Here is a 9868-nt window from a genome sequence, read left to right as displayed (position 1 = left end):
GTCAAGAGCTCGAGGTCAGAATTGTCCCCCAGCTGTCAAGATGTGGTACTTAAACAAGCTCCAGTTTCACCATTAAGAACAACTGGGCATAGGGGCACCTGGGTGGCTCAGTGGATTTAGCCGCTGCCTTCGGCTCAGGTCATGATCTCAGGGTCCTGGGATCAAGCCCCGCATCGGGCTCTCTGCTCCGCAGGGAGCCTGCTTCCTCCTCTCTCTCTGCCTGCCTCTCTGCCTACTTGTGATCTCTCTCTCTCTGTCAAATAAATAAATAAAATCTTTAAAAAAAAAAAAAAGAACAACTGGGCATAAAAGAGGATAAAATCTTGCCATTTGCAATGACATGGACGGATCCAGAGGGTATGATGCTAAATGAAATAAATCAGTCAGAGAAAGACAAATACCATTTGATTTCACTCATGTATAGAATTTAAGAAATCAAACAGACAAATACAATAAGACACAAGCAAAAAACCAGATTCCTAAAATACAGAGAACAAACTGGTGATTACCAAAGGAGTGGTGGGGAAGGAGGTGGGGGAAAAGGTGAAGGGGGTTAGGAGCACACTGACGATGAGCACTGAGTTGTATAGAATTCTGGAAACATTCTGTACATTAGTCTGAGGTAAGACTAATATGGCACTGAAGGTCAGTTATACTTCAATTTTAAAAAATAAATAAAAATTTTTAAAAGAAAGAGAAGCAAAAATAAAAAGAACTGGAGCTGTAATAAACTAGGAAATGGGAGCTTTGGCGTACATGGGTCCAGGCAAAGATGGCAGCCTGAAGACCCAGTCCCGCGGAGCAGCAGTTCCAGACTCTGCCACCAAGCAAGGGGTCCCTTCCGCACATCTAGGAAACAGCACAGAGAACCTGCGGAGGTGACCTGCTTCTCCACAGTAGAAAAAAAGCCTTTGTTCAGATAGAATGAAGGGTGACTATTGGATAACCCAGAGAGATTTTTAATCCAACAGGAAGGCTGGGCTCCATTTTTTTTTTTTTTAAGATTTTATTCATTTATTTGACAGAGAGAGACACAGCGAGAGAGGGAACACAAGCAGGGGAGTGTGAGAGGGAGAAGCAGGCTTCCTGCTGAGCAGGGAGCCCGATGTGGGGCTAGATCCCAGGACCCTGGGATCATGACCTGAGCCACCCAGGCGCCCCTGGGCTCCATTTACAATCCAACAAGAGGGCTGGGCTCAGTGTACTTACCCTTGTGTTCTTATTTGCTTCTCTGTTTGATTGTGCAGTTTCCATTTCACCATGTGCTGCTCTTCTGGTAGGGGTGTCACCAAGGGACTTCTAGGAAGAAGGCAGAGGGACAGAATGCAAACACTCGGACAATACTGGGCTCCCTCTTGGATTGTCTCAGGTGATCAGCATTTTCCCTCTCCTTCCCGCTGCTTCCCCAGGGAGCCACTGCAATGAGATGGTGGTATGGCAGACAGGCAGCACTCCTGAAATTACCACCTTTAGGACAACCGCCTTGGGGCAAGGCTGTTATGTCAGCCTGCTGTTAACAGGCAAGACTTTTTTCCACTGGACAATAGAAGGAATTTGAGAGGCAGAGTGGAGGGCTTAGGGGGTAGAGAAGGAAAAAATGAAACAAGTTAGGATTGGGAGGCAGACAAACCATAAGAGACTCTTAATCTCACAAAACAGAGGGTTTCTAGGGGAGGTGGGTAGGGAGAGGGTGGTGGGGTTATGGACATTGGGGAGGGTATATGCTATGGTGAGTGCTGGGAAGTGTGTAAGCCTGATGATTCACAGACATGTACCCCTGGGGGCTAATAATACATTATATGTTCATAAAAATAATTAAAATAAAAAACAAGTAAATAAATAACACTGCTACTTAAAAAAAAAAAAAAAGGCAATCCTGACACCCACCAGCAGGGATCAATAAACCACTGGAAAACCCTAGGCTGTATTGTTATGTAACAAGAATGAGAGGAATGCTGGGCAGATCAGTTCGATTGGAGTGAGGGCAAGTGGAAGGATGGAATTTTCGCCTGAGGAACACATGGTACGAGCTATAGTTATGGGATATGTGTGTCTGTGTCTGACAGGATGTTCACTAGGCAGTGAACATGGACCAGAATATACTGGGAAGGAGCCTCAAAAGCGAGATCAGGAGCGCTTGTGTGGCTCAATCAGTTAAGCTTGTCTTCAGCTCAGGCCATGATCCCAGGGTGCTGGAATCAAGTCCCGAATCAGGCTCCCTGCTTAGCGGGGGTGTCTACTTCTCTCTCTCTCCCTCTGCCCGTCCCCCCTGCTCGTGGTCTTCCTTTCTCACACGATCTCTCTCTCTCTCTCTCTCAAATAAATGAACAAAATCTTAAAAAAAAAAAAAATGATATCTTGGGGCGCCTGGGTGGCTCAGTGGGTTAAGCCTCTGTCTTCGGGTCGGGTCATGATCCCAGGGTCCTGGGATCGAGCCCCGCATCAGGCTCCCTGCTCAGTGGAGAGCCTGTTTCTCCCTCTGCCTGCTGCTCCCCCTGCTTGAGCTTTCTCTTCCTCTCTCTCTTTCAAATGAATAAATAAAATCTTTAAAAAAAAAAAAGTGAGATCAGAACAACTTTGAGGGGTTATAGCTCAGTGGTAGAGCATTTGACTGCAGAACAACTTTGATTATTTAAGAATTTTTATCTGAGCTTGGAGCTTCTATAAAATCTAGTAAGGAGAAGCCTGAGAACTGTGCCTTTATGATCTAGGGGATAGTTGGAGGGTAGAGCCATAGAATGAAACCATTTCAGCATAACCTAAAATTATGTATCATTTTGTGTTTTCCATTGTGAAACGTCCCTGGCTAAGGATGTCAGGATGCAAATTTTAAAAAAACAATTCTCTTTGAAATTTTACCAGGAAAAAACAAATCGTTTCACCTTAAAGAAAAGTAAATATAAACCTCAGACTTTCATAGAAATACTTGATACCATCCATGCTATAGGTAAAATGCAGTGGATTGGGAGGAAGAAGATTTGTAAACAGTAGCTTTCACAAAATAAAATTAAGCCAGTGAACTTCCCTTGAAGATATGCCTTGAAAAGAAGTAGATAGATGGACTATTTTGGAAATGATGTCAGGGGCACCTGTGTGGCTCAGCCAGTTAAGCATCTGCCTTCAGCTCAGGTCATGATCCCTGGGTCCTGGGATCCAGCCCTCTATGGAGCCCCATATCTGGTTCCCTGCTCAGCGGGGAGCCTGTGTCTCCCTCTCCCTCTGCCTGCCACTCCTCCTGCTTATGATCTCTCTCTTTCCATCAAATAAATAAAATCTTAAAAAGAAAAAAAAGATAGTATCAACATGTCTTGTCTTAGAAGAATTTACAGTTTAATGAACCTCCTTCCATGAATCTTCTGGTATTGAGAAAAATCATCTTTTAATATGTGTGCTATTCGAGTTCTGATTTGTAATGGATTTGATGAAACAGGACAAACAGGGATCTCATATTAAAAACCAGGCTCCAAGTATTTCATGGCAGACTCTGAGTTACAAAATTAGCAATTGTATGCTATCTTTTCTGACTACAAAATGATGTTAGATCCATTGTAGAAAATTTGGAGTGTGTGGAAAAATATAAGGAAGAAAAATGTTTAGATATCCAGAAATAAGCTTTCTTAACCTGTTGGTGCATATCCTTCCAGTCTTCTTTCTATGAAGGTCTAGTCATTCATACACTGACTAAACTTTTACTGGGACTCTCCTATGTGCAAGATGTTGTGTTAGACAGATGGTAGGGGGGCCATGGTCTCTAGCACGGGGAGGACCAGATTATTAGGTAAATCATAACGATAGTCCGCTAAGTGCCAATACTGGCAAGTGCTTAGGGCACTCAGAGCAGGGACGTTTCACCCTGTCTGGAAATGAACCAGCTGGAAAAGATGCCCTCCCCCACCCCCTTTAAAGTAGGCTTCATGCCTAGGCTGGAACCCAATGCAGGGTTTGAACTCACAATCCTGAGATCAAGACCTGAGCTGAGACCAAGAGTCTGATATTCAACTGACTGAGCCACACAGGCTTTTAACTCTTGTGAAGTTTAGTATTTCATAATACAGAGATATGGTATTTTATTGAACCCACCTCTTAATACTGAACTTCTATTCTAGATTGTGGATTTTTTTTCCACTATCATCAATAATTCTTCATCAGATCACTTCCATAATTCAAATTTTTATGTCAATTCTTCAGAATAAATTTTGAAAAGCAGAATTGCATAGTTAAAGGTATAGTCATTTGAAAGGCTTTTGATACATACTCAGGCTAAGCTGAAAATTTTACCTACATGTTTTTCTCCAATACTTTGTACAGTTTTCCAGTGTCCTGCAATGATGGCTGTAATGATACAAAGCAAATCATTTGCTTTAAAATGGTTCTGGAGAGCACATGGCAGGGAGCTCTGTCCTCTGATCTCTTTCCCAAGTCAGGATTTAAAAACTTTCTTGTGCAAGGCTTATGACGCCCTCAGTGCACCTCGTGTAAATATGAAAAGGTGTCCGTCTCTGAGTAAACCCACAGTGAGACAAGCAGAATGTACTTGCAGAAACAAAAGCTCCTTTTCTCTGGGCACCTGGGTGGCTCAGTTAGTTAAGCATCTGCCTTTGGTTCAGGTCATGATGGGTTCAGGTCATGATCTCAGGGTTCTGGGACTGAGCCCCACTTTGGGCTCCCTACTCAGTGGGGAGTCTGCTTCTCTCTCTCCTTCTGCCCCCCTCCACTTGTGCTCTCTCTCTATTTCTCAAATAAATAAATAAATAAAATCTTAAAAAATAAGAAGCTCCTTTTCTCTATTAAAAAAGGGGGGAAATGGGGATAGCATACAATTACTAACATTGTAACTCAGAGTCTGCCATTTTCTCTCTGGGAAAATGAAACTAGGGTGTATGACTTGGCAAGCAAAAAAGACTATATTTTCACTCCCCAGTCCTTTTTCAGCAGGTTGCCTTCCACAGTGTACAAACTGTACAACTGTCCACAGCAACCCTGATTTTCCTGTTTCTTCTCTGATCTCGTTCCCCTTGCCTGAAACAAGCATCCTCTCCTATTCTCTCTCAGCCCATCTAGAAAACTTCTACTCATTCTTTAAGACACAGCTCCAAAGTCATCCTGTGCAACTTCCTGCCCTCCTTGTTTGCTTTCTTAACCCTAGTCTTCCAGGCTGCACCTTGAGAGCAGGAAAGTATCACTGTTACTGCACTCAACACCTTATGTTTTCATAAACTTTTGTTCTGACTTAGAAAGTTTTTTGTAAAATATTCATATTTTACAATTTACATATTTTACATCATATTCATGAATTTTAATTCATATTAATATATAATTATGTATGTAACAAAATATATGAAAACATAAAATCATTCATAACCAAGTAGTCCATCAAATATGAACTCTGATTTAACATTTGGATGTATATCCTTTTAGATATTTTTCATTTGTCTGTAAGTAGTAGTAGTATATTTTATTCTTACAAAAACGGAGTCATAAAACACTTCCTGTTTGTGAGATTCATTTTTAGTTAATTAGATCAGAAATAGCCCTCTATAGCCATGTTTATAGATCTGTAATTTTTTCCTCTTGCAGTGGTTTAATAGTATTCAATCATGTGGTTTTGCTGTAATTTATTTCCTTGATTTTCCTCAAATGCTGGCTATTTAGGTAGTTTGGTTATGTTACCTTTCTGGTGTTTATTACTATTATGGAAATGCAATAATAGTAGGTCCTATGTGCTTTGTTCATTCAATTCAAGATTTTCTTTTTCTTTTTCTTTTTTTTTTTTTGGTTTCGGGTGTTTTATTAAGTGGGCCATATTGTAGCTGCTTTCTAGAATTCAATATTTTCTTGAACAAATTCTTAGAAATGGAACTTCTCAAAGGGTATGCTCATTTACTTATTTTTAAGCTGTATTTATTTATTTGAGTAAGAGCAAAAGAGAGCGCACAAGCAGGGGGAGCAGCGGAGGGAGAAGCAGACTTCCTGCTAAGCAGGAACTCCCCACGTGAGGCTCAATTCCAGGACCCTGAGATCTTGACCTGAGCTGAAGGCAGCCATTCAATCAACTGAGCCACCCAGGCACCTCGGGTATGCCCATTTAAGTTGCTTATTTATTTAATTTTTTAAAAGATTTTATTTATTGACAGAGAGAGAGAGAAAGCTTGTGCACACACACAAGCAGAGGGAGGGGCAGAGGCAGAGGGAGAAGCAGGCTCCCCACTGAGCAAGGAGCCCAACTCGGACTCCATCCCAGAACCCTGGGACCAGGGATCATGACCTGAGCTGAAGGCAGACGCTTAACTGACTGAGCCACCCAGGTGTCCTTAAATCGCTTTTTAATATACATTGCCAAGTTATCTCACAGTATTGTGAACACCTACCTATATGTGCCTCTATCCTCCAGCAGAGTAGGGTTCAGTGAGGGGAGGACTTGTATTTTATTAATCTTTCTATCCCAGTGCCTGGTTCAGTGCTCAACAAATATTAGAGGCTTAGTGTTTGTTGAATGAATAAGGAATTGGATTATTCAAATAAGCAGGCCTTTACTACCTGGGCAAAATCTTGCTGGTGTGGCCATAGAAGTCTATAGTTGGTACTCTTGTTCTTTTCTGAGTATCTATAGCCTAATTAGTAGTAATATTTTAAATGTTCATTTCTCAGAAGGAATTGTTTTCTATGACATCTAGAAAACAAGACAAAAAAATTATACATAGAGTTTTCCTTAAAGCATGGAGGATGATAAGTGATAAAATATTTATGTTATCAGGCTTAAAACTAGGTTTAAAATTATGTTTATAGGCTTGAAACTAGGGTCAAGAGCAGTGAGTGTGTGTGTGTGTGTGATATTTCAGAAATCTGTATTCTTTAGGGGCGCCTGGGTGGCTCAGTGGGTTAGGCCTCTGCCTTCGGCTCAGGTCATGGTCTCAGGGTCCTGGGATCAAGCCCCACATCGGGCTTTCTGCTCGGCGGGGAGTCTGCTTCTCCCTCTCTCTCTGCCTGCCTCTCTGCCTGCCTGTGATCTCTGTCTGTCAAGTAAATCATTAAAAAAAAAAAAAAAATCTTAAAAAAAAAAAGAAATCTGTATTCTTTAAAAACAAGATAGAACATCTTTCAGCCCCGGTGATTTCTAGGAGAGTGAGAGCCAAGCTAGGCTATGGTTTCATGATTTACACTCTGTAGTTAATTAAACATGTGATAAGGCTGGGTATCAGATATGCCAAAGAAAACAGGGAAGAAAAAAATGCAGGGCTAATCAGTGGAACAGAGTTTGAACCTAGAGCCCAAGTAGGGAATTTCCCTTGCACTGAATTTCTTATTCCTGGTTAACATTTTAGTTTCCTTTTCAGACATAAATGTATAACTGTTTTCTTTTTTAGTATTCAAGGTTTCCAGATACATACATAATCCAGATTCATTCCAGTATCATTGTTATTAGCTTTACACTGAGTATACTGAAGCACAGAAGTTAGGTGACTTAACTAGATTAGTCAACAAATTGACTGATTTGGAATCATGGAGCAGAATACTATCTCAATCTAATAAAAACAAAAAGAATGCCCCCAGGAAAATCTTTAAAAGGAGAGCAATGGGGGCACCCGGGTAGCTCAGTGGGTTAAGTCTCTGCCTTCACCTCGGGTCATGATCTCAGGGTCCTGGGATCGAGCCCCACATCAGCCTCTCTGCTTGGTAGGGGGCCTGCTTCTGCCTGCCTCTCTGCCTACTTATGATCTCTCTCCCTCTGTCAAATAAATAAATTTAAAAAAAGAGGGAGAGAGCAATGGTGCATAATTAGCCTTTCTGGATGTTAAAATATACTATTAAATATGTATGTGTAAAATATGTGTAAAATAAATATGTGTAAAATATGTTGTTAAATATGTATATTTAACAGTATATGTATATATATGAAGTAAATCTACTGTAACTAAAATAGAAGATTCTAGACACCAATGCATAAATCCAGAAGAAATAATGCTTGTGAGTATTTAATATATAATAAAGTTAGCATTCTACATCAGGAAAAATTGTGGATTATTAAATGAATTTTTGAAACAACTGGCTAACCATGTGGAAAAAAGTTAAGTTGAAGCTTCAAATTTCAGATGTATTTAATATATAGTGTAAAGAATTAAAAGAAAGAAGTATCCAAAGGAAATATGGCAGATTCCTTTTTTCAAGTTTTGGGGCAGAGAAGGACTTTACAAGCATAAAACAAGATTCAGAGACCAAAAATAAAAGAATGAAAAATTTGATTGTACAAAAAACTTAAATTCCGTAATGGAAAAACAAAACTCAATAAAAGAAAAATGGCAAAAGGTTATGCGTGGGAGGGGGCACCTGGCTGGCTTAGTCAGTAGAACATGCAACTCTTGATCTCAGGGTCATGAGTTTGAGCCCCACATTGGGGGTAGATATTAGTTAAATGAATAAATAAATAAAAATCTTGAAAAAAAACCCTTGTGTGTGAGAAAGAGGACATTTGTAAGACAATAGACAACAGACAAAGGGCTGTTACATAAAGAGATCTTGTATATCAATAAGGAAGAGGCAAGCGACCCAGTGGGAAAATGGGCTATGGATATGAACATGTAGTTCACACAAATACAAAGGCTTATATATTTTCTTAATGCTTGACATTATTCAGAATTACTTAAACACCAATGAAAACAACAAAATGAGACACATTTTTCACCTGCCAAGCCTTAAAAAGAGCGAAGTTTCATATTACGTGGTGTTAGCAGGTACTGACTCATTTGTAGGTAGTAGGACTGAAAATTGGTGCAAAGTCTTAGGACATTAATTTGGCAACACATGTCTATTTAAAATGAAGGTATCCTTTGATGTAAGAGTTTCACTACAGACACACACCATACAGATGCATGTGCGTGCTTATATATGTATAGACTTCTGGAACGATGAAACACAAGTTTTTATTAGTGGTTGCCTCTGTGAAGGGTAAAGGTCCGGGGTGGTAGGCAATCTCCTTTTCATCTTATGAAATTTTTTATTGTTTGAATTTTTATTAAGTACATTAGTTTTCTATTGCTGAATAACAAATTAGCACAAACTTAGTGACTTAAAACATCTGTTTCTTTATTTTATATGCAGCATTTTAAAAAATTATTTTTATTAACATAGAATGTATTATTAGGCCCAGGGGTACAGGTCTGTGAATGACCAGGTTTACACACTTCACAGCACTCACCATAGCACATACCCTCCCCAATGTCCATAACCCAGCCACCCTCTCCCTACCCCCCACCCCCCCAACAACCCTCAGTTGTTTTGTGAAATTAAGAGTCTTTTATGGTTTGTCTCCCTCCCGATCCCATCTTGAACAACATCTGTTTCTTTATCAGTTCACAGTTTCCATGGGTCAGGGGTCGAGTGTGACCTAACCAGATCATCTGACCAGGAGCTCACCAGGCTGCAATCAAAGGGTGAACCAGGGTCCCAGTCTCATCTGAGGCTTAGCCTCCTTTCCAAGCCCAAGGGGTAGCTGGCATTCATTTCCTTGAAGTTGTTGAACTCATGGTGATTTCTTCTTGGTCAGCAGGAGAATCTCTGATCTCCAGATCCTCTTTTAAAGAGCTCACCTGATTAGAACAGGCCCACCCAGGAAAATCGCATCTTTTATTCACTTAAAGTCAACTTTAAGGACTTTAATTACATCTGCAAAATTCCTTCTTTGTTGCCACATTCTATTGGTTAGAATCAAATCACAGGTCCTGCCTGCACTCAAGACAAGGGTATTATACAATGGCGTGGGTGGATACCCAGAGGCACGAGTGCCCAGGCTCTTCTTAGAATTCTGCCTACCACACCAATATGGCCACGTATAAAACCACCATCACCCACAGCGGTATCTAATACTGAAGTA

The sequence above is a fragment of the Meles meles genome, chromosome 3 (genome assembly GCF_922984935.1).
Source record: "Meles meles chromosome 3, mMelMel3.1 paternal haplotype, whole genome shotgun sequence".
In the NCBI taxonomy this organism is placed as follows: Eukaryota; Metazoa; Chordata; class Mammalia; order Carnivora; family Mustelidae; genus Meles; species Meles meles.
This window is presented reverse-complemented; position numbering follows the sequence as displayed.